Source organism: Euphorbia lathyris, chromosome 8 (genome assembly GCF_963576675.1).
Source record: "Euphorbia lathyris chromosome 8, ddEupLath1.1, whole genome shotgun sequence".
NCBI classification, from domain to species: domain Eukaryota; kingdom Viridiplantae; phylum Streptophyta; class Magnoliopsida; order Malpighiales; family Euphorbiaceae; genus Euphorbia; species Euphorbia lathyris.
The window spans coordinates 79,195,891-79,215,885 of NC_088917.1; the positions used below are offsets into that span (position 1 = coordinate 79,195,891).

General features: G+C 40.8%; 1 pseudogene; it reads right to left on the reverse strand.

Moving 5' to 3' along the window:
• Positions 1–730: 730 nt before the first annotated feature.
• LOC136204014 (terpene synthase 5-like) lies at positions 731–19,701 on the reverse strand (annotated as a pseudogene).
• Between the last annotated feature and the right edge of the window lie 294 nt (positions 19,702–19,995).

Consider the following 19,995-nt stretch of genomic DNA (forward strand, 5'->3'; position numbering starts at 1 on the left):
ATAGGATCCAAATTTGGAAAAAAATTACGAGAACTCACATATTACAACCGTAGAAAAAACGATAACAAACACAAATGAATCAATCGATAAAAGTTAAAAAAAATTAGGTCTCTAATTATGTATAAAGCCTACTATTTTTCCTTTTTTTCAAACATGCATGAACTAAAGTTGATGAAATTAATTAATTAAAGTAGCATACCTTTGAAATGTCATTGAGGAAACGAGCATACAATTTGGCACCAATAATAATTTTTGGATCATTTCGTATCCATAAAATTTCCTTCATACCCATATTTTCAACTCCAAGAATGAATGCTGATATAAGAATGTCATAATCGCTTGTAACTTTTCCATTTTTCATATACTCGTTAAAGGAGGGCGCTTTTCTTTCTTTCTGCCAAATTGTCTCCATATTGTAGGCTATCGCCAACTCTAACATCTGGTCATTAATATATAATTTAATAAGTTATAATTCATATATATATAGCTCCAATTCTTAAAAAGAAACCACACCACCATTTCCTTTAGTTTCTTCTATATGTCATTTTCACCTAAATTCAATAAAAAAAATTGGCTTGACATGCCACGTGGGTAACAAGTGGCACTTTTAAAAAATTATACCTATATTTAACTTATAAATAGATAATATATATACCATTTCCCTAGCAAAAGTTGTTTTACAAGAGCATCCTTGATTGTCATCATTCTCTATTAATTCAAAAATAGTCCGCTAAATAAATTTCATAGGTTCTAGTAGTTCATCATAGCCTTCTTTAGTGGGCCTGCATTTTGAAAAAATAACATGAAAATTATGTATCGTAATATAGTTAGAGAGGAACTTGATCTATATATTTGTCCATCTATTTACAAGTTACCTTTGTAGTGCAGCTGTGAGAAGTCGGAGTTCATCAATGGTACCATATGAATCATAAGTATCGTCCAACATTGTTACCAACGCCACATACTTGGATATAAGTATTCGAGAAATACTATATTGTGGCTCGAAACTCGATCCGAGTGCCCACATATATCCCTCTACAAGTCTATCTCTTGCATAAGGAAGGTTTTCCGCAGTATTTAAATCTTTCCACCAACTAAAAAATAAAATGAATCTTTTTAATCTCTAGTACTCTTTAACTTGGCTAGAAACAAATACAAAATATCAGTGGATGGGATCTAAATTTCCTCCTAAATTTTTTGGAGAAGTGAAAATATATTCCTAATATAAGAACTTGTTCAATATTATCTTCATGGTTTTGAGAACCGAACCGGACCGGCCAGTTCAAACTGGTTCGATCGGAACCGGTCATCATTTCGGGCCGGAGGTGGTTCGGTTTTTAAATGCTTGAAAACCGACCAGAACCGTCTAACCCGGTCGGTTGAACCATGACCTGTCTGAAACGGTCGCACTTAACCGGGCTGATCGGTTACATTTTATACTCAATAAAAAAAGTTGCTGCTTAACCATTAGACCACTTATTAACTTATGTTTAATCTTAACAATATAGATATATATAATTATTATAAAAAGTAAATATTTAAAATATTATTTATTTATTATTATGTTTTATATTTCTCTTTTTCATCAAATTTTTTATATTTCTATAAATATTATACGAACATTATTTTATCATTTGAATACTCATAATATTTTATTAATATTTAAATATTTCATAAAATAAAATTTAAAACTCTAAAAAATGGTATAATAACTATTTTATTATACTTATATGTTATGTTAATAATAATACTAAATTTAGTTTTAAAAAATATGTAATTTATATTTTTTAGTCTTTTTATAAATTAAATTTTTATTAAATTTTTAATTCATGATTGGATTTATAAATTTAATAAATTTAATTTAATTTATATATTTTTTATAAGTTAAAATATGGATAAATATTATTTTTCACATATTTTTGATAATACCGGTTGAACCTCGGTTAAACCCCGATTGAACCTCTAACCCTTGACCCTTTGTCCTTTCCGGTTCTTTGACCCATCCGGTTTTGATAACCATGATTATCTTTAATGCGTTCAACTTGTGATGCGGACATCCTAACTAGGATCGCTGATCACAGGCGCTCTGGCGGATCTTCAGACATCAGACCCACGGAGGTGACCCCGAGGCTGGCGAATCCCCAGGACATACGAGCGGGGCGGACCTAGGAGTACGCCAGGAGGCGTATCAACATATACCCTGGGCGGATCTCTAAGGTTTACTTCCTCCCGAAGTAATTCACCAACAACCCTGACAATTCGTACCCGTACCATTGTACTGATTGTCGGGGCGTATCACCCATTTTACCCTTTTATGGATAGCCTTATCGGAACCCTAGTAGGGGTAGTCCTTGTCTTTTATTATCATTAGTAGGAGGTATTTAAACCCTCATTTTGTAAGGATGCAAGAACTTTTATCAATCAACTCTTTCTCTTTGAGAATTCAAGGTTTAATACCTTTTTATCTTGGGATTCACTCCTTCTAGTTTAGCTAGAGAAGAACATCTTTGTGGGTTTACGATTAAAACCTTCATTTATCGCTTTCAATCTGTATCAGTTAGTATTAGAGCCGAACGTTTCCTGACCCGAAACTTCTTTTGGCAATGGTTCAACCCCGACAACAGCAAGATTCCATGGAAACCAGTGACCGAAGGTATGAGGAGCTGAGGGAGCACCTCGCGAAGCAGATCCAGGCTAGCCATGAGCGGCAGAGGCAAACCGACCAACGGTTCCTGGAGCTGGCCACCTCCCTAGAAAACTTCAAACTGGAAGTTCGGGCTCTAATCCGACCAAACGCGGGAGGATCAACCCAGAAAAAGGAAGGAATCCCTGAACAACAGCTTCCACAAACGGATCCTAGGGATCCTGAGGTAAGAAGACCCAACTTTGTCCTTGTGCATAACGCTGATAGTGATAGTGATGACTTTGAGGGTATCGGAAATGATGATACCGTTAGAACTATGAGGGATGTTGGGCCTGTTGACAACTGACGTGTGGAGGTTGCTAGAGTATACCCAGGTCTAGGAAACTTTGATAGAGATGATGCCTTTAAGCTAAAAATAGACTTACCGTCTTTTGGAGGCGAACTGGACATAGAGGGATTCTTAGACTGGTTATCGAAAGTAGAACGTTTCTTTGAGTACGCTGGGATTCCTGATGAGAGGAAATAAGGCTGGTGGCGTATCGCTTGAAGGGTGGCACATCAGTCTGGTGGGATCAGATGAGGGAAGAAAGAAGAAGAAGGGGCAGAGATCCGATTAGATCTTGGCTACGGATGAAGGCGATGTTGAGGGAGCGGTTCCTACCACCGGATTATGAGCAGTATATCTACAGCTCCTACAGGGGATGCTCTCAAGGGACCCGAAGTGTTCATGAGTATACCTCCGAGTTCTTGAGGCTTTCGGCAAGGGCCAACTTGTTAGAAACTGAAAGCCAAAAGACCTCTAGGTATCTAGAAGGGTTGAGATACACCATCCAGGATCGTATTGGCACACAGATGGTGGTTCGGGTACAAGATGCCAGAAATTTAGCCCTCAAGGCTGAATCTCAACTAACTGGGAGATCCAGGAGATCCGCCACTACTGAGTATACGCCTGGAGGAAGAGATCACGTGAGGTCTTATGACAAAGGCAAGCAGGTGGCGAGTGCCAGTGGGGCCAAGGTTAACAGTGTGGGAAGGGGATCTGTCGGAGATACTAGGCCATACAAGGAAGCACCTATACCACCTAAGAGAAACAATCCGTATGCGAGGCCAGCGCCTTTCAAATGTTTTCGGTGCAATGAACCAGTCCATAGGTCCAACGAATGTCCTAGGAGGAAGAGCGCCAACATGGTGGAGAGGTATGAAGATGACTATGACGAAGGGGATGAAGTATTTTGCAAACCCTTAGGAGAAGATGATGATGAGGCGGATGAAGAAAGATACGCCATTCATGTTGTACGGCGTTTGTTAGTCTCCAGCCGGATAGAGGGAGACCAGAGGCACCGACTATTCAGGACCCGCTGTCTTGTGAAAGGTGGGCGATGCAATATGATAATAGATAGTGGGAGCCAAGAGAACATTGTGAGCAGCAGCGCCGTTCAGAAGTTCGGGTTGTTGGCGGAGGTGCATCCCGACCCCTATAGAGTGGGATGGATCAAAAACGTGGGTGAGCTTAGGGTGACCCAGAGATGCAGGGTACCTATTGTGATTGGTGATTACAGTGATGAAGTCTGTTGTGATGTGGTCGATATGGATGCCTGCCACCTATTGTTGGGCCGACCCTGGCAGTTTGATAACGACGCCATCCACGCTGGAAGAGAGAATACTTACAGATTTGTGAAGAATGGGGTGAAGTTCGTCCTTACGCCAATGATGAGAGAGCCAAAGGCCGACGAGAAGTCTACTTTGGTAGTCTGTCCTACACACAAATCATTTGTCAGTGAATGTGAAGAGAGCCAAATGGTGTATGTGGTAATGGTTAAGGCGAATCATGAACCCGCCCGAAGGGGCGAAAGGGAGATGTCGAATGAAGTGACCCGCCTACTTGGCGAATATCAAGATCTGTTCCCTGATGAACTGCCGAGTGGGTTACCACCTTTGAGGGACATCCATCATCATATTGATCTTGTGCCCGGGGCTAGTTTGCCAAGCCTTCCCCATTATCGAATGAGTCCAAAGGAAAATGACATCATGAGACAGAAACTGGAAGAGCTCATTGAGATGGGATACGTTAGAGAAAGTATGAGTCCATGCGCCGTCCCAGCCCTACTTACGCCCAAGAAGGATTGATCTTGGCGGATGTGTGTGGACAGCAGGGCTACCAACAAGATCACTATCAAGTATAAGTTCTCTATTCCAAGGCTGGATGATATGCTAGACCAGCTTGGCGGATCCCGAGTCTTCTCCAAGATTGATATCAGGAGCGGTTATCATCAGATACGAATTTGATCTGGGGATGAGTGTAAGACTGCTTTCAAGACTAGAGATGGGTTGTATGAGTGGTTAGTAATGCCATTCGGGATGACTAACGCCCCTAGTATATTCATGAGGCTGATGAATCAGGTGCTCCGCCCGGTAATTGGCAAATTTGTGGTTGTGTATTTTGATGACATTCTGATTCATAGCCAGACCTTGGCGGAACATGTTGTTGGTCCCTTGTAAGGTTGCAAATATAGTTCCAAGGGGGGGTTAGGAACTATTTTACCTTTTTGTTAAATAATTTGGGCAAATTTCTTTTCTTTAAGAAAAGTTTATAAAACAGCGGCACTTAACACTCAGCAAGACACTGGCTTAGTCAACTAGTGACTAGGACAGCTTCGTTGCTTAGGTAAGGAAATAGCACTTAGAGTCTATTCCTGAACCTGCTCGTTTGTAGCGCACAACTCAGCTTGACCTCTTTTACTTGGTCAGTTTTAGTTTGTTTTAAGCAAGCAATATGAATAAGGAGTTAAGGTTTAGAAATACTTCACTCAGCAGATTTATCCAGGTTCGGCTTCTTCTAAGCCTACGTCCTGTCCCCGGAACACCTCCGAGATTTCAAATCCTCTACTGAGCTCTTTAAAGGTAGAGCCTCAAACCTTTTACAATATCAGCAATTGAGTATGACAAGAGTACCTTCCTCTATACTTCTACTCAATCCTAATCTCTCCGCTGAGTACTTAAAACCGAGTACCCAGCCTCTCCTTTCTACTTCTAGAAATGATAAAGATTTTGTCCTAAACAACAATTGCTAGAACACCTTAGATGATTGAAAAAAAACCACTCTAGACTTTTACACAGATATGAAAATGTAGTGTAAGAATTTTGCTTTGCTTTTGATGGAGAACTTTTGTATACGTTTGGTCAGCGTAGCTGCTCTTGCTCAAAGTTCTCTGAAGAATGTGGATTCTAAATGCTCTATTTATAGAGAGCTATGAGAGCTTCTGGTTATTTCGAATTTCGAAATAACCGTTGGAGACAAACGGCTACAGGTCGCTTTTACTGAGTCTGCCAGCAGTTCTCGTTAGCCAATCAGATTCCAGCGTCTTCTGTTCTTCGGTCAGTGAGTCAGTATGTTCCACCATTTTGGGTAATGTCAACCAGACAGCTTGTTGTGTCTTCTGACCTTTACCTAATGAGGAAATACTTTGTCTGGAAGCTGTCTTATGGTCAGTAGCTGTCCTGCACGTTTTGTCGAGACAGCTCAGCAGCTTCATACCGAAGTTGTCTACGTGGATCTTCTCGATCCTTCTTTACTCAGCATGCGTTTCATCACTTCAACGGCGACGTTTTGGAGATACGCGGGCTGAGTGGTCTTTGGCTCGTTTGACTTGGGCCTTGATTTCCATATAGGGCTTGAGCCTTATGATCTTTATGTCTTATGATAAATTATAAACTCAACATTGAACAAACACATTAGTAACACTAAATCAAAGCATTTAAACTTAGTGTGTTGTAGAATATTTACTTTCACTTAATTAATTTTGTCAAATCAAAATCTTGTGGAAAGGTGTTTCAACAAACTCTCCCATTTTGATGTTGGCAAAACTAATCAGTAAGGAACTCAGCATTGAGCTCCCCCATGATAGTTGACCTTTTTGATTAAGTGAACTCCCCCGTCAGGGCTGAGCTACTGACTTAGTTTTATTCTAAACATTCTAAGGTTTAATTAAATAAGTCTAAGGTCAGTTTTCAGATATAGGTCAGCTTATGGGACATATTCTATTTTACTCAGTATTCAGCGGAAGTAATGTATAGTGACAGAGCGCTGAGTAAATCATTTGTTCAATGGTTTATATTTGACAAGTTCAAACATCTATATGCAGCATGCATTTATATAATACTTGGCATTTAAAGGATGAATAATCAACAGTTAAAATATGAATGCAAGTATTTCAGGAGTAACAGAAGTTAGGTAAGTTAAAAATAAAACAACACAAAAACAAACATTACAAAAAAAAACAAGATAAAGTTCTTCTTCCTAACTTCTAACACTTAACACTCTAGTTTCTCCAACACTCTAGAGTTCCTTCTCCTTAGTTGCCACTTTTCTCCCCCGTTTTGCCAGCATCAGCAGTAGGCAAATTAACGGTAGGGGCAGGAGATTTGGCCTGATCCTGCAGCACACGTATTTGACCTTCCAAGGAATTCATATGACTGACCATACCCAGCATGAGTTCAGTCATTCTGGTCATGTGAGCATGTGTGGGTTGCTGCGTCTGGACAGAGGAGAAGTGATTGATTAATTCATGGATTTCACGCAGAATATGGTGAGTGACAGGTGGATGAGAGGACTGAGCAGGAGTTAATGGAGTAGGTGCTTGTTCTTGAAGCAGAGTGCTTGCTGAGGCGATGACACGCCGACCTGACTCAGTGGCACCAAGGTGTGCATATTTGGCAGAAGTGGGTTCACACTGAGGGCCTTGTGTAGTGACAGGACTACGAGGCGTGTTGACCTCAGGTGCTGAGTTGCTTTGAGTTTGAGGTGGGAGTGGAGCTTCTTTTGGACTTACAGGGGTCTTGGCTTGTTTCTCTACGGGAGGAACAGAGGCTTGATTTTGTGGAGACCCCTCTTGAGCAACATGACCTTCAAGAACAGGTTCTTCAGCTGTTCGCAGCTTCTTCTCAGCTGACTCAGCTAGGTCTTGATCAGCTTTCCTCTTGTTGCTTTCTATCAGCCTTATCTTTCTCGGGACAGTATGAATATCCTTCGAGCATGCTCCCTTTTTCTTCTTCTTCTCAGCTTCAGCAACCTCAGATGGAACAGTGGACGGATTCTCAGTTGGAGGTTCATTAATTGGTTCTGTACCCTCAGCAGTGTGAGCGGCTTCAGCCATAACATCCTCTATAATGGCATCCAGGTTAGCCAGATTTTCCATTTCTCCAATGGGTTGCTCATCCTCAGCCATAAGATTCTCCTCCTCAGGAGTGGCATTTTCATCATATCCTCTAAGAGGTTGGCTATGTGAGAGTCCATTCAGCAGACGTGCAGTGATAGTAGTTCCCGTTGAACTTATTTCACCAACAGTCTCTATGTTCTTGTCTTGTATTATCCTGGTGATGAGAGAACCTAAACGGAGCTTCCTTCCGCTTCTTTGGAAAGCCCCGACCAAAAATACAGGCATGTTGAAAGGAGTGCTGGTCAGCATATGCCAGATGAAACATTGTTCAAAATTAGAGGCAGATGAGGGAGAGCTGAGTTTAGGGAAGATAAAGTTGGTCAGCAAGAAGTGGGCCATCTTCTGATTTTTGCCCATGCAGGTGCTAGGTACTTCTCCTTTGTAGTTTCTGGGTTTACAGAATCCCTTCATCTTCTCTGCGATGGCTTTCGGTATCGGCTCCTTTGTGGTTCTGAACTGGATCCCTGTATTTGGTATCTCTAGCAATGTAGCTAGATATTCAGGGGTTATCACTATCTTTTGACCCTTGACTGTGGTCTCCAGATAGTCAGAGTCATCTGCATCAACATGCAGGTTGGAGTAGAACTCTCTTACCATTGTAGGATAGGTTTGCCCGGACAGAGAGAAGAGACCTGTCCATTTGTTGTTTTTGATCCATTCACAGAATGGAGTCTCTGAAGAGATGAAGTCAGGGTGGAAGAATCGACTTCTTAATACCTCTTGATTCTTAGCCCAAGAGTGTACTTTAATCATTTTTCTCATTAGGCTAGTTGAAGGACCAGCCTGGTCAGAGGATTTGAGAGTTGGAGAGAAATAACTTTCGTTGTAAGACATTTTTGAAGTTTTGAAGCTCTTTGGAAAATTTTGAAGCTTTCTTAGAGTTCAGTGTATATGTGACGAGAGTAGTGGGTTAGTATTTACTATTTATAGATTTTATGGTTTAGGGTTCCGTTTGAATTTTAATCCAGTTTTGCTCTGGGTTGTCCAATCGCCAGAAACCCTGACACTTATGACACTATTAAGACGTTATTCGGCGCATGCGTAGTACAGGTGTCACCTCGCGTGTAGTGACATTAAATGCTAATAAGTGCTTCTTCTTAGCGTTTGTTGATATAAACGTTTCATATTCTGAGTAGTCAGTACATTCTTTAGGAATGGCTTTAAGTTCAAGTTCGAAGCTAATTTACTCAGTGTGCAAGATTACTCAGTATTGTATATTTAGTCAGTTTCAAGAGATACTCAGCAAACAATAAATCATTCAGCATGTAATTCACTCAGCATTCAATATTCATTTAGCACAGGAATTTACTGAATAGGATTAAACATACCAATTGCTTCTCTCAGTATACTAAATTGCTCTCGTGCTAGAGGTTTTGTAAAGATATCAGCAAGCTGCTCGTCTGTTGGCACATAAGTCAGCTTGATTTCTTTCTTGAGTACATGATCTCTGATGAAGTGATGTCTTATGCTGACATGTTTCATCCTGCTGTGTTGAACTGGGTTCTTTGAGAGGTCAATTGCACTCTTGTTGTCGCATTTGACTTCAATTGTCTTTGTTTGAACACCATAATCTTCAAGCTGTTGCTTAATCCAAAGGACTTGAGCAACACAGCTTCCAGCAGCAATGTACTCAGCTTCAGTTGTGGACAGGGCTACTGACGCCTGCTTCTTGATGAACCAAGATACAAGACAGCTTCCTAGGAATTGGCATCCTCCAGAGGTGCTTTTTCTTTCCAGCTTGTCTCGTCCATAGTCAGCGTCAGTGTATCCGATGAGTGTAAAGTTATGAGTATTTGGATACCACAGACCTGCATTTACTGAGCTTTGCAAATATCTAAGGATCCTTTTTACAGCTATGTAATGGGATTCCTTAGGGTTAGCTTGATATCTAGCACAATAACATACTGAGAACTGAATGTCCGGTCTACTTGCTGTTAAGTAAAGTAAAGAGCCAATCATACCTCGGTATAACTTGCTGTCTACTGACTTACCATTCTCATCAGCACAAAGGACAGTGTCAGTGCCCATAGGAGTGGATATTGGCTTACAATGTTCTAGTTCATATTTCTTCAATATCTCCTTGGCATATTTAGCTTGACTTATGAATATGCCATTCTTTCCTTGCTTGATTTGAAGTCCGAGGAAGAAGTTGAGTTCTCCCATCATTGACATTTCGAATTCAGTCTGCATTTGTTTGCTAAATTCCTTGCACATTGATTCGTTAGTTGCACCAAATATTATATCATCAACATAAATTTGGGCCAGCAGGGTATCTTTACCCTTTTTCTTAATGAATAAGGTTGTATCAGCTTTGCCCCTGACGTAATTTCTAGTCAGCAGGAAACTAGTCAGCCTCTCGTACCAAGCACGTGGTGCTTGCTTGAGGCCATACAGAGCCTTTTTGAGTTTGTAAACATGGTTTGGGAACTTAGGGTCCTCAAAACCTGGAGGTTGATTTACATAAACCTCCTCGTTTATAACTCCATTAAGAAATGCACTTTTGACATCCATTTGGAATAATTTAAAGTTCATGTAAGATGCATATGCACATAAAATCCTAATAGCTTCTAGCCTTGCCACTGGGGCAAAGGTCTCACCATAGTCAATACCTTCTTGCTGACTGTAGCCCTGAGCTACAAGTCTTGCCTTGTTTCTGACTACGTTTCCTTGCTCATCTAGCTTGTTCCTGAAGACCCATCTCGTTCCAATGGTCTTTTGGCTCCTAGGATGTGGCACTAGCTCCCATACATTATTTCTCCTGAACTGATTGAGTTCCTCTTGCATGGCATTCATCCAGAATTCGTCATCCTCAGCTTCGGCAAAGTTCTTCGGCTCAAGTACTGAGACAAAAGCTACATTGCCGAGATACTTCCTTAGTTGATTTCTTGTCATCAGCGTATTTCCAGCTGAGTCAAGAATTGCATTTTCTGAATGCCCTCTTGGGACTCTTATCTCCTTTGGTAGACTTGTGTCATGTTCTATCTGTGTTTCAACATTCTCTGCAGAAGTAGATAGGTCAGTGAAAGTAATTTTAGGTTCACTCTTACTCTTGGTCAGCCGTTTTATGAAGGACTCAGTAGCTGGTTCTTGATCAGCAGGTGCTGAGTTTGGTTCATCTTCTGTCAGCGGCTGGTATCTTCCTGCAGGGTTAGTTTCATCGAATTGCACATGTATAGATTCTTCTAATACTTGAGTTCTCTTATTAAAAACTCTGTATGCTTTACTGTTTGTTGAGTAGCCTAGAAAGATAGTCTCATCAGCTTTTGAATCAAATTTGGCTAAGCTATCTTTGGTATTTAAAATAAAACACCTACAGCCAAAGGCACGAAAGTATCCAATGTTGGGCTTTCGTCCTTTCCAAAGTTCATATGGGGTTTTCTTAAGTATAGGTCTAACTAAAGCCCTATTCAGAATATAGCATGCTGTGTTGACAGCTTCTCCCCAAAAATACTTTGGAAGCCTATGCTCATCCAGCATTGTCCTAGCAATCTCAACCAGAGTTCTGTTCTTCCTTTCAACAACCCCATTTTGTTGAGGCGTTCTAGGAGCAGAGAAATTGTGGTCAATGCCGCTGGCTTCACAGAATTCAACAAACTTCTGGTTCTTGAATTCTCCACCATTATCACTACGGATATGAGCTAATTTTAGGTCTTTCTCATTTTCAATTTTCCTAACCAAGTTTGAAAATGTCTCAAAAGTCTCATCCTTACTGGTCAGCAGGATAACCCATGTGTACCGAGAGAAATCATCTACAATAACCAAGGAAAACCTTCTTCCACCCAGACTCAGCGGCTGGACTGGACCAAAGAGATCCAAGTGTAGCATTTCTAACGGACGCTTAGTTGAGACAATGTTTTTACTTTGAAAAGATTGCTTGGTTTGTTTTCCAGCTTGGCAGGCATGGCATAATTGATCTTTTTGAAATTTAAGTTCAGGAAGTCCCTTAACCAATTGCTTTCTTGCTAATTTGGCCAGGAGGTCCATGCTTACATGACCAAGTCTCCTGTGCCATAGCCAGGAATTTTCTTCCTTTGTGACTAAGCATACAATTTTTGAAAACTTCTTTTCGAGGTTTAGCATAAAGACATTGTCTATCCGAGGGGCAGTTAAGATTAACTCATTAGTTTTACCCTCGTATATTTTACATCCAGTAGCATCAAATATAACTTTTCTCCCATTGTCACATAGCTGAGCTACGCTGAGTAAGTTATATTTGAGTCCGCTGACTAGGGAGACAGATTCAATAGTAGGGTTACCTCCGACGGTTCCTGAGCCTACTATCTTACCCTTCTTGTTGTCTCCAAAACTTACACTCCCTCCTCGTTTACGTTCGAACGTGATGAATTGAGTTTCATCACCCGTCATATGCCTTGAGCATGCGCTGTCAATATACCACATTTTTGACTTCTCGGCACATCTCAGGCTTACCTGCATTGTAATCAGTTTCCTTTAGGTACCCAATTCTTTTTGGGTCCTGACTTGTTAGGTTCAACAGGTAAAGCATCATATTTTATTTTGTGGCGACATACATTAATAGTGTGGCCACTTTTTCCACAGAAGTCACAACTGACTTTCTGTTTAGGACTCTTTACTGACTTGTCAGCACCCCAGTGCTGAGCGTGCCAGCACACCTTAATGGTGTGTCCTAACTTCCCACAAAAGTCACACTGGACTCTTCGCTGGGGATTTCGTCTCTACTGAGTACATTGGTACTGAGTACCTTGATACTTAGTTCTCAGAGGAAAATTATTTTTGTTTGGAACCTTTAGTTGGTTCTGAATGGTTGTGACATCCTTCCTCAGTTTTTTTGAAACTGACTGGACTTCAGAGACAGACTCATGAATGATTTTCATATTTTCATGCAAAACTGAGTTGTCTTGAAGAAGGTATCTGAGGTCACTCAGTTTGACCTCTTCTACTTCATCACAGCGCCGGCTGAGTGCTTTAATCTTCCTATTACACTTTTTAACAAGTGTATAGAGATCACTCAGGGCGTTACCCATTTCATTTCTGAGTTGAGAGAGTGAGATTACCTCATTAGATTGCTCTTCATTATCTGACTCATCAGATTGGTCAGCATGCTCAGAAATGCATGGCTCAGCAAGTTCGTCAGCCATAAAGCATATCTTCGCTGACTCGGTGGCCTCAGTTTCTGTTGATGAAGATTCATCACTGTCACTCCAAGTAGCCACCATTGCCTTCTTCCCACTTTTCTTGTCTTTCCTCAGCGTGGGGCAGTTTGACTTAATATGGCCATCTTGGTGGCACTCAAAGCATGTAATGGGCTTTGAGCTGTCCTTTCTGTATTTGCTGTCGCTTGAGTCAGCCTTATACTTATCAAACTTTTTGTAAGGCTTTTTGGAATATTTGTCGTTCTTCCTGAACAGCCTCTTCATCTTTCTTGTGAACATAGCCATCTCCTCATCATCAGTTGAACTCCCGTCAGTGGAGTCAGCCTTCATGACAAGTGACTTCTGCTTCTTGTCATCAGATTTTTCATTCACCTCAAAGTTCTTCATTGATATCTCATGGGTCAGCAATGAACCGATGAGTTCGTCATATTTGTAGGTGGTTAAATCCTGAGCTTCCTCAACTGCTGTTTTCTTTGCTTGCCAGTCTTTTGGAAGACTCCTGAGTATCTTTTTGACTTGTTCTTCCTCAGTGAAGATTTTTCCAAGTCTCTTGAGCTCATTAATGATGTTGGTGAACCTTGTGTTCATGTCTGAAATGCTCTCATCATTGTTCATCTCGAACAGCTCGTACAGTCTCATCTGTTGATTCACCTTGGATTCTTTTACTTTGTTTGTTCCCTCGTAGGTGACTTCCAGCTTTTTCCAGATCTCTTGTGCCGACTCACAACCTGAGATTTTGTTATATTCTGCAGCATCGAGCGCACAGTGAAGCATATTGATAGCCGAAGCATGGTTTTGAAGCTTCTTAAGATCATCCTCTGTCCATTCAACCTCAGCTTTAACAACTGACTGGCCATCAACAACTTTCACAGGTACAAACGGGCCTTGGACTATAGATAGCCAGGCACTCATGTTTGTAGCTTGAATGAAGTTTTTCATCCTATTCTTCCAAAAGGTATAGTTTAACCCGAAGAATAGGGGAGGCCTGGTAATGGACAGCCCCTCAGGTAATATCTGAGTTGTCTGGTTTCCAGGGAGAAACCGAGTGCTGTTTTCGCCCATGGTATGGATCAACTCAAGGTTGTTAGACCTTTAGTAATGAGCTTTTAGGCTCTGATACCACTTGTTGGTCCCTTGTAAGGTTGCAAATATAGTTCCAAGGGGGGGTTAGGAACTATTTTACCTTTTTCTTAAATAATTTGGGCAAATTTCTTTTCTTTAAGAAAAGTTTATAAAACAGCGGCACTTAACACTCAGCAAGACACTGGCTTAGTCAACTAGTGACTAGGACAGCTTCGTTGCTTAGGTCAGGAAATAGCACTTAGAGTCTATTCCTGAACCTGCTCGTTTGTAGCGCACAACTCAGCTTGACCTCTTTTACTTGGTCATTTTTAGTTTGTTTTAAGCAAGCAATATGAATAAGGAGTTAAGGTTTAGAAATACTTCACTCAGCAGATTTATCCAGGTTCGGCTTCTTCTAAGCCTACGTCCTGTCCCCGGAACACCTCCGAGATTTCAAATCCTCTACTGAGCTCTTTAAAGGTAGAGCCTCAAACCTTTTACAATATCAGCAATTGAGTATGACAAGAGTACCTTCCTCTATACTTCTACTCAATCCTAATCTCTCCGCTGAGTACTTAAAACCGAGTACCCAGCCTCTCCTTTCTACTTCTAGAAATGATAAAGATTTTGTCCTAAACAACAATTGCTAGAACACCTTAGATGATTGAAAAACAACCACTCTAGACTTTTACACAGATATGAAAATGTAGTGTAAGAATTTTGCTTTACTTTTGATGGAGAACTTTTGTATACGTTTGGTCAGCGTAGCTGCTCTTGCTCAAAGTTCTCTGAAGAATGTGGATTCTGAATGCTCTATTTATAGAGAGCTATGAGAGCTTCTGGTTATTTCGAATTTCGAAATAACCGTTGGAGACAAACGGCTACAGGTCGCTTTCACTGAGTCTGCCAGCAGTTCTCGTTAGCCAATCAGATTCCAGCGTCTTCTGTTCTTCGGTCAGTGAGTCAGTATGTTCCACCATTTTGGGTAATGTCAACCAGACAACTTGTTGTGTCTTCTAACCTTTACCTAATGAGGAAATACTTTGTCTGGAAGCTATCTTATGGTCAGTAGCTGTCCTACACGTTTTGTCGAGACAGCTCAGCAGCTTCATACCGAAGTTGTCTACGTGGATCTTCTCGATCCTTCTTTACTCAGCATGCGTTTCATCACTTCAACGGTGACGTTTTAGAGATACGCGGGCTGAGTGGTCTTTGGCTCGTTTGACTTGGGCCTTGATTTCCATATAGGGCTTGAGCCTTATGATCTTTATGTCTTATGATAAATTATAAACTCAACATTGAACAAACACATTAGTAACACTAAATCAAAGCATTTAAACTTAGTGTGTTGTAGAATATTTACTTTCACTTAATTAATTTTGTCAAATCAAAATCTTGTGGAAAGGTGTTTCAACACATGTGGAGCACGTGCGGATAGTATTTGACCTGTTAAGGAAACACCAGCTATACGCCAACACTAAGAAGTGTGATTTCGTCATGGAAAGCCTGGTTTTCCTTGGGTTCGTGGTTAGTGGCAATGGGGTCCAAGTTGATGGGGAGAAGGTAAGAGCCATCCGAGAATGGCCTACTCCGAGGAATGTGGGGGATATCAGGAGCTTTCATGGGTTAGCAACGTTTTATCGCCGATTCATCAAGAACTTCAGTTCCATAGTGGCCCCGTTGACGGAATGTTTGAAGAAGGGAAGGGGGTTCGAGTGGGCGGATGCCCAAGAGAAGAGCTTCGCCCAAATCAAGGAAAAGTTGAGTACAGCGCCAGTGCTGGCGTATCCCAATTTTGATAAACTGTTCGAAGTTGAGTGTGATGCCAGTGGAGTTGGGATTGGTGGAGTCTTGATGCAAGAAAAGAGGCCCATTGCATATTTCAGTGAGAAGCTTTGTGAGGCACGGCAAAAGTGGGCCACGTATGATCAAGAGTTTTATGCTGTAGTGAGGGCGTTGAAAGTTTGGGAACATTACTTAGTGGGGAAAGAATTCATCCTCTACACTGACCATCAAACTCTCAAGTACCTAGGAAGTCAGAAGCAACTTCGAAGCTCCATGCATGCCCGGTGGTCCGCCTTCATAGATAAGTTCCCCTATAAGCTTATCCATAAGGCTGGAAAACAGAACAAAGTGGCGGACGCCTTGAGCCGAAGGGTAGCACTAATAAAAACAGTCAGTCTGGAGACCGATTGTTTTGAACACATCAGAGGAGAGTACTTGGCGGATCCTGACTTCGGCAATATCTGGGAGAAGTGTCAACACCAGCATGGGGATGGGGCATATCACCTGATGGATGAGTATCTCATGAGGGGCAACCAACTTTGCTTACCCTGCACTTCCATCCGCGAGAAGGTTATCCGTGATCTATATGGCGGATCCCTTGGAGGACATTTTGGGCGGGACAAGACATATGAAGCAGTGAGTTCCCGTTATTTCTAGCCTAAGATGAGGATAGATGTTGCCTACTTAGTCGAACGATGCTATATTTGCCAGACCGCCAAGGGACGCACTACAAATACTGGATTGCAGTTACCTTTGCCTGTGCCAGAGACCATATGGGAGGATCTATCCATGGACTTCGTCCTAGGGTTACCCAGAACTCAGAGGGGCATGGACTCCTTCTTTGTCGTGGTTGATCGGTTTTCAAAGATGGCTCACTTCATACCATGTCGCAAGACTAATGATGCCTCAGCGACTGCTAAGCTATTTTTCAAAGAGATTGTCAGGCTACATGGAGTGCCTAAGAGCATTGTCTCGGATCGTGATACGAAGTTCCTCAGTCACTTCTGGCGGACGTTGTGGGCTATGTTTGATACGTCTCTGAAGTTTAGTACCACCGCCCACCCTCAAACAGACGGACAGACAGAAGTGGTCAATAGAACTTTGGGAAACTTACTGCGCAGCAAATGTAAGGATAAGCCCCGGATGTGGGATGTGGTTTTAGCCCAAGCTGAGTTCGCCTACAACGGCTCTGTACATTCGGGAACTGGGAGATCCCCATTTGAGTTGGTATACACAAAGACCCCGAATCACGTCCTTGATATAGCCCATCTGCCTAAAGGAAACGTGACTGCCAACCAACTGGCCAAGGATTACATACAGATGCACCAAGAGGTAAAAGAGACTCTCGAGGAGAGAAACCAGAAATTAAAGGCTAAGGCGGATGAGCACCGCAGGGACCTACAGTTTGAGGTTGGGGATGAGGTTATGGTCTATTTGGGCAAAGAACGACTCGCCAACGCCACAAGCAGCAAGCTTCGGCCTAGGAAATACGGGCCATACAAGGTCACCAAGAAGGTCAATGCCAATGCCTTTCATATAGCAATGCCGAATTGGCTTGGTAAAATCTCACCAGCGTTCAACATCCGTGACCTTAGCCCGTGGAAGCCGGATGGTCCTTTGGAGTTCAACACAGACAAATCAGTGTCGAACTCTTTTAAAGAAGGAGAGAATGATGCGGACATCCTAACTAGGATCGCTGATCACAGGCGCTCTGGCGGATCTTCAGACATCAGACCCACGGAGGTGACCCCGAGGCTGGCGGATCCCCAGGACATACGAGCGGGGCGGACCTAGGAGTACGCCAGGAGGCGTATCAACATATACCCTGGGCGGATCTCTAAGGTTTACTTCCTCCCGAAGTAATTCACCAACAATCCTGACAATCCGTACCTGTACCATTGTACTGATTGTCGGGGCGTATCACCCATTTTACCCTTTTATGGATAGCCTTATCGGAACCCTAGTAGGGGTAGTCCTTGTCTTTTATTATCATTAGTAGGAGGTATTTAAACCCTCATTTTGTAAGGATGCAAGAACTTTTATCAATCAACTCTTTCTCTTTGAGAATTCAAGGTTTAACACCTTTTTATCTTGGGATTCACTCCTTCTAGTTTAGCTAGAGAAGAACATCTTTGTGGATTTACGATTAAAACCTTCATTTATCGCTTTCAATCTATATCAACTTGGAGTAATTTTGGGTTGCGATAATAAAACTCATAAAATTAGACTTTTAAATGTGCCAGTAGACAAAGTTAGAAAGGCATGGGGCGTCGATACATCCCAAGCCATTGGGATGCCCCTACCCATATCTCTTTATTCATGTATGGGGATATTGATTGCATCCAAACAAATGAAAGATTGTGTTTTTCTTTCAGCAATCCAAGCCAAAATGGTGTTATTTTATACAAGGTAAACAACAATTTAACTGATTCCATGTGGTCTTGGTTTATTTCATTCACTCCAAGCCACTAAAGGGTGACTTCACCACTGATACATTCCAAGCCATCATACTCATCGCTCTATATTTATGTGTTGGGGGTATTGGTTGCACCAGATGAAAGATTGTCTTTTTTCTTCACCAGCCCTAGCCAAAAGGTGTTATTTTATACTAGGTAAGGGAAAATAATTTAATTGATTCCATATGGTCTTGGTTTATTTTATTCACTCCAAGGCACTAAAGGATGACTTCACCACTATATTGGTCTAAAATTGTTCATCGTTGTAAATATTGAGAACTAACTTTTATCATTTTTTACATTAGGACTATATCTGCATTTCTCCATAAAATATTAGTGGTAAATTTTTACCTTATCCCAATATCCAATTTTACTTACCTGGAGAGTAAAGATAACTCTTTTCTATAAAGCAATTGTAGTCCATTGTAATCCAACTTGGCAAATTTCAAAAGAGTTTGATCCGTATATTCATCTTCTTCGTAAAACGAAATATATTGTAAAGCATCAATTCTTTCAATGTTGCGATGGGATGCACACACAAACTATTCCTTATATGTTTCTGGAGATGGGGACTTGAATTTTGAGCTAAAATTTCCAAATGTTTCAGAGTGAAAGCAAGAGCATCATCTAACATATCTTCGCCATGAATGGCCAAAAAAATTGCTTCATACAAGCTAAGAATACCTTTGACATCATTAGTGATACATTCCTTGAATTCTCCATCTCTGTCTTTGAACTTCTTAAAGACATCTAATTTTGTAGGTTCATAATTATGTCAAAATATATTAATTGCGTTTACAAATATTAATATGTGAACATATATATATATATATATATATGAGTGCGTTCTTGCCGAAATGTATCAGAGATAAGCACTTACAGCAAGTCATTTTATATCCATATTGTCTTAAGATTCGAAATAAATTTGCCACAGTACATAGGTCATAGTCATTATCTTCCAAGAGCTTAGGAAGCATGGTGAAAATTTGATGGAGTTGTTCATTGATTACATCCTCGAAATGATAGGATACACCAAGACGACATAATAAATTAATAAACTCAATGTTTTCTGCCAACTCTCTTGTAGAGTGAAGTAACATATTCTTCACCTTTACTTTCATTGCTTCCACCTCTTTGGAATGTGATTCCAATTCCTATCCAATTAATAAATATATTAGAGATAATAATAAAAATGAAAAAAAAAAACTTAAAATACATGGTACATTCACAAATGTGTTAGAGATAATATAATTAACTGAAAAAGAGAAGCAAAAGCTTATATGTATATATACCGAATCGTTTGGGCAAAGTGAAGCAAATGTTTGGCCCCAAACACTATTCGGAAGGTTTTTTAAACAACCACGGAAAATGTCTTCCTCTTGTGTTGTTGATGTCGGAACTGCCATATTTGCTCTGGTTCTGTTTGACATTTCAGAATGGCAAAAATGCATTTTTTTTGGTAATCTGTTTAGAAAAGTCTCAATTGTTGTCATTTTGTTACTACATACAATGACATTTTTGCCATATTTCTCAAAGCATGAATGAATTCATGTGATGCTAAATAAATATAAATCGTAAATTCATGTGATGATTCACAATTTATGAAAATATAGTTAACTAGTATAAATAAAATCAGAAAATGCTGCACTAGGGGATGAAATATGTTCTACATCTCATAATTTATAATTTATAAACATTAA